The sequence below is a fragment of the Rhinolophus sinicus genome, chromosome 13 (assembly GCF_057876585.1).
Source record: "Rhinolophus sinicus isolate RSI-liver-muscle chromosome 13, RSI-T2T, whole genome shotgun sequence".
NCBI classification, from domain to species: domain Eukaryota; kingdom Metazoa; phylum Chordata; class Mammalia; order Chiroptera; family Rhinolophidae; genus Rhinolophus; species Rhinolophus sinicus.
The window spans coordinates 52823365-52847289 of NC_142513.1; the positions used below are offsets into that span (position 1 = coordinate 52823365).

The following is a 23925-nucleotide window of genomic DNA, read 5'->3' on the forward strand; positions in this document are numbered from 1 at the left end:
TGGATTTTGTGTAGAAAGGAACCAGAAAGATTTGCCTTTAGAACGTGGGACTGCAGGTCACTGCTACCTATTGTTTGGTCTAAATTTCACTGAAGCAAGGTGATTGAGTTCACCGGATTGGTCTTTTTTTTTTTTTTTTTTCCCAGGGAGTAATTTTGGGATGGTTGAGCAGAAAATGTGGGGTGGCATCTGAACACTGACATTTCTTGTCTCACGTTGGCACCCATGTGTGAAAGGTAGAGGTTTGCACGTTTTCCCAGCACCATTTTTTGAAGACCCTTCTTTCCTCATTGTGTGTTCTTTACACGTTCGTCTAAGATCAGTTGATCGCTAATGCTGGACTTGCTTCTGGGCTCTCTACTCTGTTCCGTTGGTCTCTGCCTATTTTGATGTCAGTACTATGATTATTATAGCTTTGCAGTAAATTTTGAAATCAGGTGATATGACGCCTCCAAGCTTTGTTCTTTTTGCTCAAGATTGCTTAGTCCAGTCAGTTTTCTGTGGTCCATATGAATTTTAGGATTGTTTTTTGTATTTCTGTGTAAAGTGCCATTGTATTTTTGATAGGAATTGCATTGAACCTGTAGATTGTTTTAGGTTGTATGGACACTTAATAAATATTAATTCTCCCCATCCATGAACACAGGATGTCTTTCCATTTGTTTATGTCTTCTTCAATTTCTTTCATCAATGTTTTGAAACTTTACTAAATTAGCTTATGCATAGTAATAGTTTTCTTGGTGGAGTAGAATTTTCTATATATAAGATTATATCATCCACAAATTTTACTTCTTCCTTTCTCATTTGGATGTCTTTTATATATTTTTCTTGTTTAATTGCTCTGGCTATCACTTCCAGTATTATATTGAATTCAGCTTAATGTAGTGTATCACAGTTATTGATTTGTGTATGTTGAACCAACCTTGCATCTCAAGGATAAATCCAACTTGGTCAGGTTGTATGATCCTTTTAATGTGCTATTAAATTCTGTTTGCTAGCATTTTGTTGAGGATATTTTCATCTGTGTTCATCAGGGGTATTGGTAATTTTCCTTTCTTGTAGTAAGGGTAAGAGTATAAGAGTAATGCCAACCCCGTAAAATAAGCCCCTTCAAATTATTGAGAAAATTAGATATATTAATTCTTCTTTAAATGTTTGTGAGAATTTACCATTAAAGCAATCAGGCCTAAGTTTTTATTTGTTGGGAGGTTTTTGATTTCTGATTCAATCTTTTTACTTATCATTGGTCAGTTCATATTTTCTGTTTCTTTATGATTCAGTCTTGGTAGGTTGTATGTTTCTAGGAATTTATCCTTTTCTTCTAGGTTGTTCAATTTGTTGGCATGTAATTGTTCACAGTAGTCTTGTGACCTTTGCATTTCTGTGGTATCAGTTATAATGTCTCCTCTTTCATTTATAATTTATTTAAGTTGTCTCTCATTTTTTTCTTTTTTTTTTCTTTCTTTCATTTTTTTCTTAATTACTGTCTTTCCCCGAAAATAAGACCTAGCCAGACAATCAGCTCTACTGCTCCTTCTGGAGCAAAAATTCATATAATATAGTAAATATAGTAAAATAAGACTGGGTCTTTAATATAATATAATACAATAAATATCATATCATATCATATCATACCGGGTCTTATATTAATTTTTGCTCCAAAAGACGCATTAGACCTGATTGTCCAACTAAGTCTTAAATTTGGGGAAACATGGTAGTCAGCTAAATGGTTGTCAGTTTTGTTTATCTTTTCAAAAAGCCAAATCTTAGTTTCATTCATCTTTTGTTTTCCTAGTCCCTAACAAAATAGAACTCTTAAATCATTTCATATACAAAATTTAGTCAAAATGTATTAAAGACTTAAATATAAGATTTGAATAAAGCTATTAGAAGAAAACACAGAAAAAGTTTTTGACATTGCTCTTGGCAGTGAATTTTGGATATGAACCCAAAGCTCAGGCAATAAAAGCAAAAACAGACAAATGGGATTATATCAAACAAACAAACAAAAAAACTTTTGAGAGCAAGAGAAACAATCAATAAAGTGAAGAGACATTCTATGCAATGGGAGAAAATATTTGCAAGCCATATGAACAGTAAGAGGTTAATATCCAAAATATATAAAAAACTCAAACAACTCAATAGCAAGAAAACAAATAATTCAATTAAAAAATGAGCAAAGGACCTGAATAGAGATTTCTCAAAAGAAAACATACAAATGGCCAACAAGTTCATGAAAAGATTCTCAACATCACTAATCGTCAGGATAATGCAAATCAAAACCGTATATATGTATTATATATATACATGTGTATATATATATATATATATATATATATATATATATATATATATAAACTTACATATATACTTATACATATACATTATACATATACATTATATGTGTATATACTTATACATATACATTATATACACATACATAATGTTCTAACAAAATATTTCAGACATGAGAATAAAGGAAATGTATTATGCTACCTGATATAAGCCAGACAGAGATAGACAAATGTTGTATAATCTCACTTATATCTGGAATCTAACCAAAGAAAGACAAAGTCATAGAAGCAGAGAGTAGAATGATGGTTACTATGGGCTGGCAGGGGTGTGAGAGGGGAGGGATAAATGAGATGTAGGTCAAAGGGAACAAAGTTACATAGAATGAATAAGCCGAGAGGTATAACATACAGGCATGAAGACTATACTTAGTAATACTGTATTGTTCACGGTTAATATGCTAAGGGAGTAGATTTTAGGGGCACTCATGACATACAATAAATAGTAATTATGTGAGGGGGGGTCATATGTTAATTGCTTGACTCTGGTAATTATTTTACCATTTATATCATCATCATATTGTACATATTAAATAGATGCAATTTTTATTAACAGTATATAAATCAATGAAAAAGAAGGAAGGTTGAGGTTTGTATGAGATTTCATACGACTCATGCTACAGGTGTGTAAATCGTATTTGTTCTTGCAAATCAGTGTGTCCCTAAATGATAACTTCAAGTCCATCTTTGAAAGCAAAATTTGTTCTTCAACTAGGGTAGGTAAGAACCAGTACTTATGTTTGAGCTTCATGAGCTTGAAAAAGAAAAGCAATTTCTGATTAGGATTTTATACAACGTGATTGACTCACAGCTAAAGAAAGAAGATGTCAAAATGTGTTAATGTATACAGACCCTGCCAACACCACATATTACCTGGGGCTAAGACGACTCAGAGCTTATCACTGAGTGTTGCCGTCATATATGTGATATCTTTAATGTGTGTATGAGTGTGTGTGAGTGTGTGTGTGTGTGTGTGTGAGTGTGTGTGTGTGTGTGTGTGTGTGGTGGAGGTGGTCTGGCATGTACTTAAGATGTGTTTCATGCCTAGATTATTTGTAGAATACAAAAAAAGACCACCTAGGAAATACTATTATGTGCAATTATTAAATTTCCATTGTTCTGAACAATTATCATTTACAATAATAAGTTTGTGGGCAAAGGTGTAACAAAATATGTCTGTGTCTTGCAACCATATTTCTTTTTTTTTTTAAAAGCATAAGCAAGAAAGACTCAAAATTTTATTGGAACTAAGCAATTTAGCACAGTACTAGGCACAATGATTCTAGAAAAAACACAAAACAGAAAGTATTCATGATGAAAAACATTTTTAAACTCCAAAGGATCTATGAACCTCCCAAAACTGTACACAAAAAGTTGTGTAGTGTGCACACTTATCTTGGGGAGAGGTCCCACAGCTCTAATCAACTTTCTAGAGGGGTCCAAACAGTGCACAGAATTCTAATCTCCTCTCTATATTTTCAGTAATGGAAGCAGTGGACTTCAGGACGTTTGCTCTTGCACTTCTAATAGTCAGTTTTCATGGAAAGAAGGAGTCAAGGAAAACAGAAGTTACAAGGACTGGGCAGGGAAAAACTCCTAAGTGCTGTTGACAAGTTCACTAACTTGTTCGGTTTAGAGCAGAAATAGGGACCTAAGTGGTAACATAAGCTGGAAGCAACGAGACTCCTACGGGATTCTCCAAATCCTTAAAAAACTGAACCTAAGTATGAATAAAGCAATAGCAAGAGTTTAAAATGCTGTTTAACTCAAGTCCAATTTTCAGTTTCTGCATATTAACAACTTATTTTTATTATTGAATATTGCACATTTCAACCAGAATACTTGAAAAAATAGTATTCTGCGTGCACTGAACAAATCTGACAAAGGACGAGTCTCCAGTTTATTTGCATTACACTCTGAAGTGTTAACTGGACAGCCAATTTTAGATTTAAAACCAGTCAGCAGAGGTGACAATGAAGATGACCGTGCATGAATCTGATGGCATCCCACCACCATGAACACATTCATGTGACCTACTAGTAATTACCCTGGAGCAGAGGCAAAATGTAGATGGAGGAGGTGCCCTCAAAAGCCAAGTTTAAGGGATTAAATATCATCACCATGCTCATCATCTTCACTACTGAGAACAACTCTGCTGCCAGTGGACACAGCCCTTTTTCCTGAACGTTCCTCAAGCTACCCACAGTCCTCCTCGTGTCAGAATCATTAAACAACTTCTCACTGGAATTCGCATCGAATAACTTCTCCTTGGACTCCTCATCTTGGAACATCTTTTCATCTGTATCTTCTTCCTCCTTTGCATCTACTTTTTCCTCTGACTCTTCAAACATCTTTGCCTCTGCATCTCCTTCATGCTCTTTTTCATCAGACTCATGTCACAAACTTATTCGTATGCATCGTCCTCTCCTTCCTTTTCATCTGACTCTTCGTCAAGCTCTCTGTCAGAACCTTCCTCATGAAAAACTTTTTTCTGAGCTGTTGTCTTCAAGTTCTGATTTTTCTGAGTAATTTTCTTCTCTTTGTCGAGAACGTTTTCATTAAACTCTTTGTCAGAGCCATCGTCATCAAACTCTTTTTTGAGGCTATTTTCTTCAAATTTTTTTGGGGAGCCATCTTTCAACTGCTTTTCAGAGCAGGCTTCATATTTCTTTGGGGGACCATCTTCCTCTTCAGACTTCTTTTCAAGGCCATTCTCTTCACAACCATTTGTGAGTTTATTCTTTTTGGATTCTCTTTTGGGGCTATTCTCTTCGGACTCTTTTTTAGGACTACACTCTTCAAACTCTTTTTCGGGACTGGCTTCTCCAGACTTTCTTTCAGAGTCGTCGTCTTCACGGTCTCTTTGGGGCAGCCTTCCTCAGGCTTTCTTTCAAGGCAGCCTTCTTCAGCCTCTTTTTCAGGGCCACTTTCTTCAGCGTCTTTGTCAGAAGCATCTTTTTCAAATTCTCCCCCGTCTTCTTTTTTTTCAAACTTCTTCTCATCGATGGGTTCTTCAAATGCAATTTCAGCTGCGGCTTCTTGAGCATTCGTTTCAGATGTGCTAGGGTGCCCTGAAAAATACCTTACTGGAGAAGGCCTGGCCTTTGGAGCACAGATGGAATTTGAACGCTGAAGACCTTCATTGGCCTTTGGAGAATTGAGGAAAGCCTCCCATCCTTTCAGCCTTTCCTCCCTTTCTCTGGTGGTCTCCTCCACCTGATTATCTGTCGTCCCATCCCACACTTGGGCAGAGATTTGACAGCCACCAAACCACCATCCCTGGAGGGTTTGAATACACTAGTCAGCTTCCTCTGGATCCCGGAAGCTGTCTGGCAAAGAGAAGGAACTTCCTAATTTGTCCAAACTTGGAACACGCTACTCCAAAGTCTTCCCTGATCTCATTCAGCACCAACGGATCAGCCCAAAAATCCATCGGCTGAAACCTATTTTTGCTGATGATGAATCACTTGTGGCAGGTTTGGGATGGCCCAGCTCTCCTCTTGGGTCTCTCATCCAACTGCATTTGTTGCAGAGGCAGCTTCTTCTTGTAGTCCTTGCACTTCTTTGAGGAATCATATTCCCCCTTCAGTTGAAACTTTGCCACCTCGACATTTGTGGCCTCTAATTTCATCTTCATCCAAAAGTTTTAATGCGAAATCCACAGATTCCCTCTTCAAATAACAGCAAAGCCCATCTCCTTTAAGATTTCCTTGATCGTCTTTGTAGAGCTTGACCTTGAATTCTTCTGTTTGAGGATCTCTCATAATAAGCCACACTTGGACATGAGCTGTATAAATGCATCCACTGTAATGTCTGGAGGCAAATCAGACACATATACATTCGTATTTCTGTCTCGTTCAGCATGAAACCATCCTGTTTCAGCCTTTCTCTGTTCTCCCCTTTTTGGGATAAGTGGGTGCCTCTGCAAGCCTGGCGCTGACATTTGCAGTAGAGCTAGACGCACCATCATTAGAAAAACCATGATTGGCCTGGTATATAGCAATGAAATCTTCAGCTATCTTGGAGAACCAAGACTCCTCGTCCAGGTCTCACTCGTAGGGGGTGTCTTTTGGCTGCTGCCGGAAAGAATAGATTTCTGGGTGTCTCCGTCCTTGGTGTCTCTACAATTCTTGCATTCTCAACTGCTCATCACAGTCGCCCTGCCCATCCAAGTTGTTGCGCTCCTGTCGCCGACTTAGCCCAGGAGCAGGGTCCACGCGAGCTACGAGGCAAAGGTGAGACTGGCTTGGCGGGAGCACGCATGCGCGCCGCCACCTCTGCCACCAGGTGGAGGCAACTGCAGCTCCCGCGGCCAAGTCCGGAAATGACTTGAGAACAGAGGCCTGCTCAGACTGATGCTATTGATGGCGCGACAAGAGTTTGAAATTGTATTTCTTAAATAATGCTCTTACAAGTGAATCTCTACCCCCCGCCCTTTTTTTGAGGCTTCCTTGATCCCATTTTTTGTCAAATTCCAGTCTGGTCCATTGGAGGGAATGAGCTTTAAAAGTAGATCCAAGCCAAGGCTTCAGTGAGGAGCCCCTTGCTAAGTCCTTTGAAATGAAATGTCCACATGATTATTTGGCAATTGAGAGAATATTAGCACTTACAAAAAAATTCAGATTTTAATTGTTTTCATGTCTTTGTGCAGCAGAGAACACACTCCTATAAAAGGGCTGCTCTTAATATGATTTAAAATTTGGAGTCTTTCCTAAAGAGATCCATTCATGCTAGACGTTCATACCTTCAACAAGATCAGTGGAGAGGCTCAGTGTCTAAGAAGCTGGGTTTGAATCCTGACCTCTTGTTAGCTGTGCAGCCTGGGTGATGTATTTAACCTCTGTGAACATAGTATGATTACTGTGTCAAATGAATATAAACATTAGTGACAGAATGTCCAGATACTGACGTTCTTGGGCCACTTCTCCCCTGTGGGCCCATCAAATAGTTATGTGCCTTCTAAATTCTAGTTTCCATGATAGACGAATGCCATATGGCTGCCTACAGACGAGCAGGGGCGTTACACTCAGGCAGGTTATGTCATGCTCTTCTGCTGGAATCAGGAACTCTTAGCTCTTAAAATGCTCCCTTTCAAAAAAGAAAAGAGTAATTTTACAGTGGAGAAGCCTGACAAATCCCGCCTCCGCTCGGTGACCAAGGTTGACATCATTGGTGCTAAGTCACATTGATAGCAGCTTTCCTGATGTGATGTAATAAGAAAGGCACTTGTCCTTTCTGCTCAACTTCCTGAAGCCCTTAGCCCCAGTCTGCTCATGAGAGAATCGTCAGACAAATCCTACTCGAGGGACACTGCACAAATGAACTCACCGGTGCGCTTCAACACGGTCAAGGTCACCAAAAACAAGGAAAGTCTGAGGGACTGTCACAGTCAGGAGGGACCTAAGGAGATATGACAGCTAAATGCAACGTGGAAGCCTAAATGTGATACAAAAAAGAGAAAAAGGAAAGTAGGTAAACACTAAGGAAATCGGGATAAACTGTAGACTTTTTTAGTGTAATCAGTTAATAATAATAATGTGTCCATATTGATTTTCCAATTTTAACAATGTGGCTCCACTAATGTAAGATTTTAATAATAGAGGAAATGAGGTGTGGGATATATGGGAACGCCCTGTACTATCTTTGCCATTTTTCTGCAAATCTGAACCTTTTGCAATTTAAAAGTTCAGTTTTTATCATTCCCCTCTGCCCCAAAGTCCTGGTCATGACATTATCTCAACTTCTACGGACCCCAGAATGGCCAAACCCCCAAATGGGCAAATGATACCTCAAGAGTTCGAGGACTCTTCAGATTCACCAGAAAGGTCCAGACAACAGTCACCAGTCACTGAGGCAGTTTTAACATTCTCCTCTACATTTTTAATGGAAATGGAAATGAATGCAGGACTCTCATTTTAGAATAATAATGAGAGACCATAGTCACTGAGACTCTATATGGTGCCGGTGTGCTAAATTCTTCCCATGGGCTAGCTTCTGAGAGCCCTGCAAAAACATGCGCAGTAGCTGCTCTTATTGCCTCTTTGTGACAACACCATTTGCAATTGTATCTGTGATGTGATTGGCCCTGGGATCGTCCGGCTTTAATTCAGCTCTGTGCATATAGAGCTCATCATGCTTTTCTTGAACTGAATGCCCTAATTCGAATGACTAAAAGGCTATTCAACCGGTGCCTCCACTGGGCTACCTGGCATAGGCTGTAGGACATTGTGACATTGCACACTGTCCCCAGTGGGACAATGCCCCTACAACGCGAATGCGCATAGTTTCATTCCTAAAGGGAAACACTCATAATGCTCTCTGCATTTCCCTCAACACAACTAAGGCCTTTATGGAAAGTCTAGGGGGTTTACAAACAGCCAGCTGGGGTCTAATATTGAGTGGATTCTGAAATTTGAAAGTGGACTAGAGGCTAAGAATCACTTTGCTAGTTCTTTTTATTAATTAGTCTCATAATCAGTCTTTGCTGATCCTTTAGAAAACACTGAAGAGAAATAGCTACATTTAATCACATCATGGATTTGTTAGAAGCAGGGTAATAACACAGGGCCGCCTGTTCACATCGATACTCTGCCTGGCCTAATGCTTTGCTGCCGCCATCTTGAAATGCTTACCACCTTTTGGAACAAGGTGCTCTGTCTTTTCATTTGTACCGGGCCCCACAAATTATGTTCATCAGTTTTATGTGTGCTTTGCTCAAATGAAATTTCAGGCACTGCTTTTAAAATCCCGTCCCACACTCCGTCACGTGTTCTGTCTTCCTCAGGACGATACAGTGACTCTTAGGAGAGTAGGTTCATCCCAATTTCTTCCATAAAATGTTCCAAATCAAGTGGATTGTGGAAGGGACTCTGCTCCAATCTTTCTATCTCTCTACTGCCTGTTTGCAAACAGTGAAATCAAGGCCCCGGGCAAGTAGAAACATTGGATCTGCAGTAAGATTTTAATCATAGATACAGACACTGTCAAACCAGGAGAGCGTCATCAAGGCACAGCTATTTTCTTATCTGGCCTGGTCTAGAAATTCAACACCCAAACAGTTGGGCAACAGCCATAGTGCATAATTTTCAACCAGAAAGACTTGCAAGAGAAAGGATCTTACAAAATTATATGTTAGAAACATTTTCAGGCCGTTTATCTGCAGGTGACTTTATGCTCACCTGAGCTAGGTAATCTCTGATCTCCAAACTTGCAAACAGATGAAAAGAAATCCCCTCTATGTAAGAGGCATTCTGGACAAACACTGATGAGGGCCTGTTAGAGGGAACCCCTTCTCACGGCTGTTACACACGCTGAGCGAGCCTGACATTAGTCACTGTTTGAATTATCAGGCAAAATTCTCATCATATCAATGAAAATGTTATCTTGTTCCCTTTTTGTTACCTGCTGAAAACCTCAAAACCGTAACTTAAAGGGCTATTTGTACCAGTTTATTTGGAACTCCCAATCGTGAAGTCCCGAGAAAAGCGAAATCTATCCAGAATAGCGTTGGTGAGAAAGAGCTTCCTTAGACATGGGTATTTTTGTCGTGCTGCAGGTCATTCAGAGTACCTAAGAGGTCTTACGTTTGGAACTACCTGTTGAATCGGGGAGATTAGGCTCTGAAATCCCTACTGTGAACTGGGCCAGAAGGTAAACATTTTTCATCTCCTGACTTCGCCGGGGCGTTTAATTCTTACTCCATTCTTTCAGTGTCCCTTCCGCCTTCGTGGGTCCTCTCCGCCATTGCATTGCATTCTTTGAAAGGTCCCTTCCCCTCCGTGGAGACTCTGTGGCCCAGACCTTGTTTCAGTTGCTGAAGGTCCATAATGAGGGTGGCACTGACATTGCAACCTCTCGGAGATTGCAGTGGCTACACGGTCACGCGAGTCTGCTTGCCGAGGGTGTCTTCTCACCTCTGTCAAGCTTTTTTGTCGAGTTCAAAACCTGATTACAATTAGAGTGGAAAAGCCTCACTGGGTTATGTAGATGTTATCTCTGCCAGCAGAGAAATTTTCTACAACATAGCCTGGAATTTTTTTTTTCCCCTCTAAACTAAAGTTAATTGGCAGAGAATCTGCTGATGTCCTAGAGAAAATTATGGGATACTGTCAAAAGATTTTCTTTGGGCTTCCATTAGGGTATTCTTTTTAAATTCTCTCTCTCTCTTTTTCTCTCTCAACTCTCTATTTACCTTGATCCCAACTGTGAGAGTTTCCAAATGTACTAACACAGAGCAAAGACCAATTTATTTCATTTGTTAAAAAACATGCAAATAGCTGCAGTGAGCTGTATGTGTCAATTTGTCTGTGGAGCCCAGCTTTCGCTTCTCGTTTAAACTGCCACACTTCCCCCTGGACAGAGAGTCTTCTGGGCTGGTCCCTGCCAGGGGATGGCCACTGATTGCATCACCTGTCCCCAGAGGAAACTCAGTGATACAGTGGTAAAAGGCCCAGGGCATAGGGTTCTTTCCGAATGGTGATGAGTGATGTCAATCCGATTTTCTTTCTTGGAAGTTGGAATTTAAAGGTGCAGTAAAACTCTGTAAGTGTGTATCTTTATTTACTCTCATTACAATCCACTAAGTTGTCGGTATTATCCCCATTTTTTTAGAAGTGAAAACTGAGTTTCAGAGGGCTCAGGGGAACAACAACAACAAAAAACCATACCTGTTATGCATAGTCAGGACTCTCACCTGACCCCCAATCTAATGGCCTTGATTGCTGTTCCCCCAACCATTTTCAGCAATCCTAAACACAAGGCAGATGATGGAAGTTTCCACCTTCTAATGAAGGACATATAAGCCACACATGCAATGTAATGAGTCAGTTTGCAAGGTTTGCATTGTAGTTTTACATGAAGATTAAAAATCTTAGTGCTGTTGTTAATAAGCAAATAAAATTGTGTGTGTGTGTGCGTGTGTGCAAACCAGAAGAAATTCAGCTACCTGTACAGCACTTGGCACATAGTAGGGACATCGTAAGTACTTGCTGAAAAAAAAGCATTCAGACAATTCTCGATTGAATGTTTCTTTCCCTTGAACTTGCCTCTTCAGCACAATCAGGCAGATTTTGAGCCAATTTTTAATGTCGGAAATGGAAATGCGTTCAAGAGCACAGTGCTTTTGAAAACACTTTGGTGTGTAATGGCAGAGACATTTGTCCCTCTGCCGCCAGTGTATTATGGAGTTTACTGATTAGCTAATCGGCAATTAATTTAATTATTAATGCTGTTTCCATTTTTGGATGACTCCAGTCATTACGCAACCCTGCTACCCTCCCCCCTTCCTTTGCATTTTGAAATAAAATAAGAGGGCTAAAAAGTGAGGCGCTAAGGGGCCAGTTAAGCTATGAGATGCAGAAGGCAAACAAACCAGGACTTGTAGTGCGAGATTACACAAGAAGGGAGAAAGGGGTGCCGTGGAAGTGAGCGGAGGCTGAGCCAGTGCCTGGGCAAAGAACTTCTAAACTGTGCAGTGAAGGCTACGTATAAACGCACATCTGTACACTATTTACAACAAAACATGGGGCTTGGAAACCCGGTCATACATTCAGTGAAGGCAGCTGCTGGCGGAGGCCCACACGTCCCCGTAACTCCCCTGGTAGCTGGTGGCAGTAGGGGAGGCATGATGGGAGAATCTTTTCTAGCATCCTTCGTCTCGGTTTTATTTAACTTGCAATCAGACCACAGATGCAGCACTTCAACTAAAAATCCACACGCCCTCTCCAGAAAGAACAAAAATGGCATCAGTGATGTCTGATTGAACAAACACGACTCCACTGTTGAGCAGCCAGTCAATGGAGAGGGCAGGGAAAGGCAGTGGAGCAGGCTGGTGTGTAATCTCACCAGTCAATGGGCTGTGGGCAGCCGGGGCGGCCCATCGCTGCAGGTGTCAGGGAGATAAATAGCGGAGTGTCCTCCTCAGAAATATGATTAATACGCTCCTCGGTCCACTGCTGAAGAGGTAGTGGGTGCAGCTGCTCTGGACAGCAGTTGCATAGAGGGAAAAGCCAGGACGATGGCAGTGGAGCAGAGAGGGCAAAGGGGGATAGAAAGCCACCAGAGTCGGCGTGGGGAGGGCTGGAGCCGCAGAGCCCTTCTGAAAGCGCAGCTTGGTAACTAACGCTTAGAGTCTTCAGGATGCCTGCACCTGAGTCCCAGAGGTCATGACCTTGAGGGCAAAAGACAAGCTGAGGCTGAATCGTGGGGGAATACTCCGTCCATGCCACTCCAGAAACAGCGAGCGGTCCTGAAGATTTGTGGTATTTGTGACATGACCTCTGTCTGACTAACACACTGCCTTCTGAGGTTTATTTAATTCTCACAGATCAGGATGGGGTCATGGGGGTGATTTCTTCTGCGGGTGGGAAGACGCAGGTCCAGAGATGTTAAGTAACTTGCTCCAAGTTACACAGCCAATGGGACAGAGGTCCACGAGTTTCCATTCTTCTCACTTAACTAAACTGATTCCTGAGAGATTTAAGAAAAGGGGAAGAAAAGAAACTTTTGATAAGAGTTGGTCTTTGGTTATTTGCTCTGGTTTCCACTTCACGTCAGTTTGCCCCCTTTTTCCAAAGGTTTTTGCCAGATTTTTTCCCCTGATTTTCTCTTTCCTTATGTACGAGGATATCAACAGAGGATTTTCAAATATTCCCAACTGTAATGCTGTGACACACACACACACACACACACACACACACACACACGCACACACACGCACACACTGGCTGTCTATAGTGAAAAGCAAATTGATATGTTCTAATGTGTCCTATGTCACTGGTGGAAGGCAGGGGAACTTTCTGCCATTGGACAAATACTCGTATTCTATCATATTTTCTTTATCATGATTTCTTCCTTCACGGTCAAGATACGGTCATGTCCATAAGGCCAACCAAAAAGTCTCCCTGGCGTGGCACAGCACTGGCACGTAGCTAGGCAAAGGGACGTCAGAAGGAATTCTATCCAAGCCTAGAGCTGTGGCTTCACTGGATATTAATTTTAAACATGGTGAACTGAAAGCCAATTTTTGTAAAACGGGACTTAACATTGATATTCCAGAGCTGAAAACAAATGAAGGAAAAATGTTAAATATTTAAAATATCTAAAGTCCAAATTTACTCTCATCGATGCCACATTTTGGGTATCGGGGCTCAAGCCTATGTCTTAGGTGTTGAAATTGACCCAATACACAGGTAGTAGGTGGCAGAGCCAGCATTTGAGCCCTTAAACTCAGGATGCATGGCCACAATATCCGTATGTCCTCTGTACCTCAGTGCCTGTCACCTGAGTACTTGCCTGGCAGTCCCAAAAGAGCTGCGGCGTTGGTTGCAGAAGTAGCAACTACAACACAGGAAATTAAGTTTGTGAAGTGACAAGCTACATCTCAGAGCAGATTGATCTCTTCTAAGGTCTTTAATGCCTCTGAGTTAATGAAACTCTGTGCCTCTCTGGAGATGTTGGACCATAGTAGGATGGAAGAAAGAAATCCTTGAAGCATCCATCGATATAATTTGTCTAAATGAAATACCTTGGTTATAGATAGAAGCAGCCAGGTAGGACCAACTTCCTAAACATCGGGGTGGTTTCCTCCTGGCCACAGGCACGGATGTTTCAACTGAAAGTATTTACTGGCACAATCTAGGGGATTGTGTCAAGCTCACCCAATCAGGTCACAGTAGAGCTGTCCTTACTGCCACCTTCTAAAGTCGCTTTCCTATCTTCTAATGCTTTGCCAAAGCATGAAAAGAGGTTTGCGTTGACGTGTCTCGAAGCCACTACTCCACCCAAGTCATTGGTCTACGCTCACTAAAGATATAGCCAATGGCCAGACTCCCACCTCATTTTCTTAGCCTAGACTCAGCCATACATGTCTGTGTACAGTAAATAGTCAAAAGATGTAGCCATAAATAATGAATTATTCTACCAATCCTAAGTTATTTCTACATTTTTACATTTTGTTCACAGCCATTCTTGTTGGATTTTACATCTAACATTGGGGTCATTTATTTTTTCCCACTAACAACAAATATTTCCTGACAGTATCCTCAATTTTTAAATATTGTCCGTCATTATCTATTACTATGTACTATAGAGAGAGAAGCAAATATATAGTAATATATAGAGATACACATTTATACATATTTGTGTACGTACAATTATTTCTACTTAGTATTAATTTGAAAGATAGATAGATAGATTTTATTGCTAATTTTATTTGGGAAGTATTATAAACCCAATTGTCTTCTTGAAACTTCACAAGGATCTGAAAACTATTGCAAAGAAATTTATTTAACTTCATTTAGCTTGGTATTTCTAACAAGATTCTGAGTTTGTTTTTAATTCATGGTTCTGAAAGACTCACAGAATAGTGTCCTGTAGACCATTGCTTAGGAAATGGGTCTTATGTCATTGGGTGTATTTCCATGACATAGTATGGTGGACACACCTATATTTGGTTTTAATAATCCGTAATTTTTTCGGTCACTGCAGCAACAAAACATTTGTAGACGTGAGAGATAAATTGTGTTCTCTAGCAGTTTCTTTTTTGGGCCTCCCCTGAAATAAATGTGTTTCAAATCAGTTGGTTCCATTCATAACAATATACAAAATGTTTAAGAGATACTTTAACTAAGGCAATTTAGTTTCTGGGGATTGAGGCTTTATGATATGTTTGCATCCACGACCCCAGACCACAGAATGTGCAATATTTATTTAGCACGATACCAAAATGGGTTATCATTTGGGGAGATGTAAGAAGAATTTACTGATTATGACACAAGATTTAATATAGGAAAATTTAGGTAAAAAATTGTTCAGTGACTCTGTGTCATGAATCAAGTGATTGTTTAGCCTAATAAGCTTTCAGCTTAGCGGTGTATGAAGACACTAGAAGTGACACCTCCCCAAAGCCCCACGGCTGGTGAGCGGAGCAACGTTGGCCTAAACCCTTACTTTTGGTGTGTTTACCCCAAAAATGCCTTCCCTTTAGGTACCAGGAACACAGTGCTGTCTACACTTAACAGCGCTGAAGTAACCATCTCAAAACCATCTTACTAAGGACCTTTCCCATATGGTTCGATGTGTTTTTATAACCCAGAAGTGCTGGCTGAAAAGTAAACTCTTAAAACAATCCATGGAGTTGGGAATGGAGCAGGATGGAGATGAGATGTCTCCTGAAGATGAATATGAATTTGACGTTTTTCTAGAATTTGTCCATAAACAAAATGAAATAAAGAAGCCTGCCTTGTTTCCCTGAAAGTGAGACCCAGCCGGACACTCAGCTCTAATGCATCTTTTGGAGCAAATATTAATATAAGACCTGGTCTTATCTTATGTAAGACCGGGTCTTGTATTATAGTAAAATAAGGCCAGGTCTTATGTTAATTTTTGCTCCAAAAGACGCATTAGTGCTAATTTTCTGGCTAGGTCTTATTTTCGGGGAAACATGGTATTACCCAAGCTATTGAAATAGAACTATTAGGTTGGTGCAAAAATAATTGCGGTTTTTTGCAATTATTTTAAACCTTTTAAACTGCAATTACTTTTGCACCAACCTAATAGAAATAAATAGTTTGAGTTCAGGTAATAGAAAAGGGATCCATTATTTGACTTGTACAAATCATTTTCCTGATTCCCCATCTAAAAAAGCCATATGAATCGAAATGGCTTTCAGTATAGTTTTCATATGCTATTCCTAGGACCCTGGGAGACGAGCTCAGTTTTGGAGTTAAGGTTCTATTTAATTCTATGTGGGGGATGAAGAAAATACAGAACGTCTGATATCATCCCTGAACTTTCGCTTCCTGAATACATAATCTCTCTTTAACTAAAATACTAAATAAATCCATGGTCGTAGGACCTGCGCTCAAACTAGATGCTTTCAAAGGCCCCGGTTAATGAGGAATCTTTTAAATGTCACATCTACAGTGCAAATTAACCAATATTGCATAGCAAAAACCCTTCACAAGAAATCTGGTCAATGGTTTATGACAAAAAAAATTAATGTTTTCTGTCAAGAATAAGGGTTAAGTTTAGTATTAATCATAAAATGACCTTTAATTGCCAAACAAAAGCACTTTGTTATTTTACTACAATCCCGAACTCACCCTGCGCGTTGGAAAAAAAGTCATAATTTGCTTAGTATAAATATATTAAAGTATTAAGCCTGCTCTGCTACTCAATTAGTAAACATGTCAAGGGGTGGGCGAGTTATTCATGGTTCAAAGGGCCAGCCCCTTTTCACAGGGAACTTTTTTTCACTCTAATGAAATGATGGATAATCTGGAAGTAGGTGCTTTGAGAAGATATTAATCATTCTCACTGGTAATGTTAATCATTCGTTCCATCATGTCCAGATGCTGTGACTCACCTTCCTCTGAGACAAAGGGCACCTGAGCCAGGAGAGTCTTTTGATCACCTTTCTTTCCACAGAGCCCCACACATGCAGCTGACATTAAAAATTGCATTCAATTTCAGGGCATCCTCGGGATAACATGGCAAATGCAGCACAAAACTCCTTCAACTGGTTTCAGAAAAACATGGGATGGGATCTCTCTGAAACCCTAATTATTTACATTTTTCACATTACCCAAAAGAGAGGAGGAGAGGAATGAAACTATAAAAGAAGGAGACAGTAGTCCATCAAGAAAAAGCTACAAATGTGTGGCCTGGCAGTGCGCTTTAAGCGTCTAGGCTTCTAATCTTACAAAATGTTAGTCTTTGTTGGGTCAGATTTAGCTCTGAAATGTCTCTGGTGTCTCCTTGAGTTAATGAAATGCCATGCCTCCAGAGAGACTTCTGACCAGCTATATATTTTTACGACCAGTGTTTTTTAAAGGGGAGAAAATGTTGAGTATAATCTGAGGGCATATCTTACGAAGCTAAACTAGCTCCCATCACAGGCTCATTTTGAATGCATCATAGACCCCAGATCCTAAAGAAGAAACTGGGAAGGATTCCTAATCCTAAGAGATTATTCCAGATAAATTGCCTCGGAAAAATAAAACTGAAAGAAACCACTAAGGCGTCTGTCACTGTGCGAAAGTTTTAAGGACTCTAGAGGTTAGGTAATATCTTCATATAAAAGACGCACCATTTTCTTAAATCCACATGTGCATGTGTAGGACCAAAGGGATATGAGAGTTACAAATGAGGTTATGTGATCCCTTTTTGGGGTACAGAGCCACCTGGAGGCAAGTGCTCTCCAGATGACGGCATACGATACTCAGACACAGTCAGTAAATATTTTTATCCCCGTGTGTGGATACAAAGAGCTAGAAACTCACTTGGCGTCTGCTGGAAAAAGCCAGTTATTTAGTCCTTTCTTTCAGTTTAGCCCTCTAGCCACCCTCTTAGCTGTAGTCTTTCAAAATTGCTTGAGGTATCATAGTAACGCACGAAATTAGCAAAGCATCACTATGTCGGTGCATTTACCCTTTGCCTAGTGATTTGTTTGATTTGGGGAGCTTCCTAACGTCAGATACCTCTGCTGCCATTTTACTTCACATCCACCCCCCCACTCCAGGCCACATTGTAAATGCTGTCATCTCCTACGGCAGGTTCATGTAGAACCTGTAAATTTCAGTGGCCGATTCTCTGATAAGATGGCCATCATTTTTGTCAGACCTTCACTTCCACTGAACTTAGTCATTAGCCTCAGCATGGTTTTCTCTATTGCTAAGCTTCCTTGTCTTAAGGAATATCTATCTCTTTCCATCCTCCTTTATGTCCAGTGCACCCAGCCAAACCTCAAATAAGGAGTGCTCTTAAAATATGCCTCGATGCACTTTGCCTGGCAGCAGTAGCTTATTAAAACAAATCATCCACTTCTCAGCTCAGAACCCTATAAATACATGGCCTCTGATGTCAGCCGGACTCACTAATATTCTTAATTCTTGGCCGACCCCCTTAGTGTCTACCCGAAGCCTCTCACTCATGTCAAGTGTTGCCCTTGACTCCTTTCCCCTTGTTCTCAGCTGCTTCACTGCCGTCTTCCACCAACAGATTTGCCCTCTGCCACGTGTTCCCCTTTTTTCTTCTCAAATAATACCATGTTCTTCCCTTCCTGTTAACTATCCACTCATCCACGCTCTTGACTTGGTTCTCTGCCTTGTTTCCCACCCCTAGGACTCTGTTCCCGTAGGCATACTCTTTCACCCCAGAATCTCTGATTTATCTCAGTCTATAAATAATTCTGAGTCTCTCCCTCCCCAAAATAAATAATGCTTACTTTATTTCATGCCCTTTCAGTACCTCTCTTCCAATTACCATCTAAAACATTTGAACGAAGTGTCTATACTGCTAGAATCTTTACCGCTCGCCATATATTTTCTCTGGGACGCATCTGGCATTTGACCTCATGCTGCATGGAAATCCCCATTCTTAGAGTCTTCAGTGAATTCCTAATACATACTGAGAGCTTACTATGTTCCTGGCATTGTTCTGGGTACTTAGGATACAGCAATGAACAAACAGTTAAGCAGAGACTAATGTGTCATGGATGGTGTGGATCTTCCGTTACAGTAAATTGTCAAATGTAATGAATGTTGATTTGAATGAACTTTCTGGACCTCTTGAATTTCTCCTTGTACTATTTGTATCACTTTGGCAAACCTTTCCATCCTCTCCTTGTGTATTAGCCTGAAATGTTAGTCTTCTCTAGAGTCCTGAGTTGATTCCACTGTTCTTCTCACTCATGCACTTTCCCAGCTAATTGTGTCCACTCTCTAAGGTTCACTTACCATCGATATGCTGATTTCTCCCAAATCTATCACTTGAGTCTAAACTTTTCCCCTGATGATGAGACCTATTTTCTCCTGGCTTCTAGATTTTTCCACCTAGACCACAGGCACTCAAATTCAGCCTTCTCAAACTTAACATACCACCTTCACCACATTGGCCCTTCCTTCTTTTCTGGACTTGATTATAGAACCACCAAAATCTACTGTCACCTCATGAAAGTATTTTCTGATGACCTTTCACCTCCACAGTGTCCCTTGCCAGGTGCCGTCCTCTATGTTCTTCAATACTGTTTCCTCATAATATTTTATAATCGTCTCTGTATCTGAAGGTCAATCCCGCTAAATTGTGGTGGCTCCAAGAGATTGTAGAAATCCTCTTTTTATTCTAACTCTGACATAGTGCCTGACACAGAATAACTATTCGATGAAGATCTGGAAAACAAATGATTAGAAAGAAGAATGGAAGGAAGTTTGTGAGTATCACTTTAACAAATTTAAATGTGGGGCAGATTATTTGTTCCAAGAAGATGACCACTTCATTATCTGCCATCCCATATGTTCTTCCTATACAGCAAAAGCTCTTCCATTTAGAGATGTGTGTATTTATTTATTCATAAACATCTACTGAATGGCGATGGAAACTCTACACATAGGCTCTAAGGATGCAACGGTTATTACCATAGGATTTATATACTCATTATATCAGGAGAGACTATGCATATAAGGAAATAATTACAGTTTGACCCTTGAGCAACGTAGGGGTTGTGAGTGCTGAGCCCCAGAAAGCCAAAACTCCAGATATAACATTTGACTCCCCCAAAACTTAATTCTACTCATCACTCTGTATCTGTGGGAGATTAGTTTCAGGAACCCCCACAGATACCAAAATCTGAGGATGCTCGATTCCCTTATATAAAATAACATAGAACAATGCATACAGTTGGCCCTTTGCAGCCATGAATTTGCAGCTGTGGATCGAAAACAGTCAGTTGAATCTGTGGATATGAAACCTAGGAATACAGAGGGCCAACTGTATATTTATTGGAAAAACTCTGCATATAAGTGGGCCCATGCCATTCAAACCTGTGTTGTTCAAAGGTCAACTGTACAGTTAGGTAAGAGATGGCACAGGTGATATGGGAAAAGCACAGAAGAAGGTGTTTCTTATTTCAGGAATTCTGGGAAAGGACCATACAAGAGGCGACATCTGAACAAAATCTTGAAGGACCATTAAAAGTTGGCCCATCCGAAATTAGGGAAAAGATATTCTGGAGAAGACTGTATGTGAAGATACAGAAAAAAAAAAAAAAATAGCATGAGGAATTCAGAAAACCAGTAGTTCAAGAAGGTGGACATGCAATGCAGTGTCTTCTGGGGAGAATCATGAGACATGCATGCTAGAGCTGTTTCTAGAAACGAGTTAACCTTCTTTAAAAATGGGTGTCAGAGGGTTTTGGTGGGCATACTTTTCAAGGTCAAGGTTTTCAAGGTCAACACTCTCCTAACAGCTCCTCATGCGTACGGGTATGTGAGTGCCAGGCCACTTTGGTGAACTAAGTAAAAGTAGATAGCATCGGTACCAAGCCTGATTTTGCCGTTGTCTGAAACATCCACTTTTGAACATGCTTCTCCTCAGGGATGATATCACTAACAGTTTGGTAGTAGCCTTGTCCTTATCGTATTTCCAGGACCCACACACCCTGGGTGGGGGCGCCCAGACATGTGGTTATTTAGAAGCAAGGGCCAGGATCTGCCTGTGGCTTTTTTTTGAGATGGCTCCTACGTGTAGCACAAGCATTAGCTGCTCTCGGTCTGTATCCAGGGTACATGGTTTTGCTTATGCCTTTCCCCACATTAGAGCCTTCCCAAGAAGTCACCCAGCTGTCACACACGGTACATTTTCCCAAAGTTGACAATGTCCCATGGTGACCGACCTGCAGTCACATGTCCTGCAAGTTCATCTCACCAGAAGGAGCTAAGCGTACACCTCATTATTCTTTCACGGCACCGTCAGTAACTGTTTGAAACACACAAAACATACCTCTCACAAGAATAAATATTAAATTCAGATCCTGTTTAAATGCATGAGGAGATAGAGATTCCAAAGGGCCTCACCATTTGCAAAGCCACCTTGTTCACAGAGGAACCAGCACTTGGTCCCTCCCTTGACCAATCATATTTTCATTAAGATGCCAGCAATTATCAGTCCACTATCAATTAAAAGCAGAAATGAAACACCTCCCCATGAAGTGGCCCTTTATTAAATAATCTATGCTTGTGCTTACTAGAATTATATATCTATATTTAAAATATAAAATTAAAAAAGCCTATCTTAGAATCATATTTTCTTTTTTGCGTACTCAGGCTGAAAAGAAAGGGAAAGAGTCATGCTCAACTTAGCAAAAAGTTCTAACCCTCGATTGTCCCCATGATAACTTAACCCAAATACTCCCCATATTTCCTACGCATTGTTTTTCAAAGTGGCAGGTGAAATGACTATAGAAATCATATGCTAATTCTTGAATTTTCTAAGATTCACTTGAAATTGAGTTTTGTATCATTGGCAGAAATATCAGAATCTCAGACACAGTACAGGGTCACGTTATCCAATGACTCGATTTTGTCCTGCTCTAGTCAATCATTAGTGTTCTTAGGTCAAATGAGTCAGTGGAAATAATTTCTTTTTTCCCACAGACATTCACCAAATATAGGCTACCACAACAAATACATGCAATACTGAGGATGTGGGAAATATTGTGTTCTGAAATTGTAATAGAAGTTGAAAAAAACAAACTTACTAGTTTGTATTGACCTTTATATACCAAGTCGCTAAGACAAATGCTTACAGTTAGAGTAGAATGCATCACAGCACAACTTTATTACCTTAAATAGTTGGATAGGTCACATGTCAAGATTAGTCTCCAAAATGCCTTAAGTAAACACATTCCTTAAAATATTTACATAATTTGCTCCAAACACGGGTGATGTCTCAGCTTCCTCATGCCAATGCTAAAACATATCCTATTTTAAATTTTTTCTTAGCATATTAGGAAATAGGTTTGTCTTACGTCACTATTGAATAACAAGAGTGTCTGTCGTCTTCTCCTTATTTGTTAAAAATCATGTCATAGGTCAAATTTACAAGAACAAAATGCAACATGGCCAACGGGATGCTGAAGAATCCCAAGGTCATTTGTCAAAGGTCACCCTGGGACCCCTGTAGCACGAGGAAAATAGCCTGGCACAACAGGCGCCCACATTTTCTAGATATTTCTGGAAATAAAAATAAAAACACTTTAGTTGCTGAATTGGCAAGAGCTTACCTTCTAGTGTCCCATTTCCTCTTGCAGCCTCTCAACTCAGCCTTCCTAGGCCCAGGGCATTCCTTGCCGTCATCACACCCTGAAAACCACCGTGTGATTTCCATTTGCTGTGATGACTTATATGCATCCTATGGTTATTTACAAATTCAAGCTGTAGTTGGAGGTTGAACGGGACTGAGAGGCTTTGATCATTCTTATGTATCCCTAGTCGAATGGTGTGCTCTTTAGAACACTGTGTCCTCATTCATTTCACAGAGACTTGCTGACGTAGCTTGGCAAGTAAATGAAAGACATCACAGCCTAATGACACGAGGTGGACCTTAAAGCGAGGCTGCTTAGACGTCCAGTTTTGCTCCATCACTTGATGTGTGGATGCGCTTAGGTCGGTTGTATGTCATCTGTGGTGCTCGGTGGCCTCAGTGGGAAAACAGAGATATTCATACGTGTAAATGATGTGTTCTATGCCTGTCCTGGGGTGTCCGCGCAATAATTTATAGTTGAAGAGCTCTTACAGATCTATAGATCTCTGGGGGGCAGGGGGTGGAGAATTGGTTACATTCTAGTCTCTTTCATCAGATCACACCTAGTTTTTTCTTTTTTTTTTTTGCCATTTCCAGAGCCCACTTTGTTAAGAAAAGGCGCTTGATGGATGAGCAAATGTCCCAGAAGAGTGTAGGAAATCTAAATTATGTCCTGTGAGCAACAGCATGGAGGAAAGAATGCATCAAAGGGACAGGCAGTTTTCTAAAATAATTGCAGGTCTCTAACGTATGAGAGAATTTAGAACGATTCATGTGGTCCTAGAGAGCAAGACTGAGAGCAGACAGCTTTGGCTCCACATAAGGAAGGGCCTAGTGATAACCTAGCTGCCAGACCCGGGGGGCTGTGAAGTCCATCTGTTCAGACAGAGGCTGGCTGGGGACACTCGCGAGATATGGAGTGAATAATAGTGAAGGAATTGGATTGTTTGAGATCTACGGAGCGGTGTGATCCTAAGAATGTGTGTTAATGACACGTGTGTTACATAACTTAACACGGTGGCTGTGTTTTCATTTTCAAGAGAGAGAGTTCTAGCAAGTCCAGTGCGGTAGTAGCCATGGGACGTCATCCCCTCCTCATTCTCTAAGTACCCCCAGGTCCACGTGTCCACGAGCGCTGTCCCCTCCATGATGACGTCAATCTAGGCCCCACACAGTCTGATCCCAACCTGCATTCCGGTCCCACGGGCTGTTTCTGCTCACTGGCATCCCCGGGGGTAAGCACACCCGGGTACTCGGCCACATAAAAAGGGTCCTATCCCCTCGAAGTTCCACCGCTCTGCCTATGCGTGACCTATGCCTGGAAAATGTCCTCTCCTCCCTTGGTCCTCAGAATCTCTCTTCTTGTCAAACCTTAGATGTGTTTTCAAGAACAAGATCGTCTTTAGCAAGACCGAGAGACCCTGGAGGCCAGGATTGTGTCTCCATGCCTGCCAGGGTTTCAAAAGTTCCTTGCACACGTGGGGTCTTTCAGTAA

The 23925-nt window shown here is 40.7% G+C and overlaps 1 pseudogene; it reads right to left on the bottom strand.

Moving 5' to 3' along the window:
* Positions 1–4457: 4457 nt before the first annotated feature.
* LOC109444956 (uncharacterized) overlaps positions 4458–23925 on the bottom strand; it is a 176219-nt pseudogene continuing 156751 nt past the window's right edge.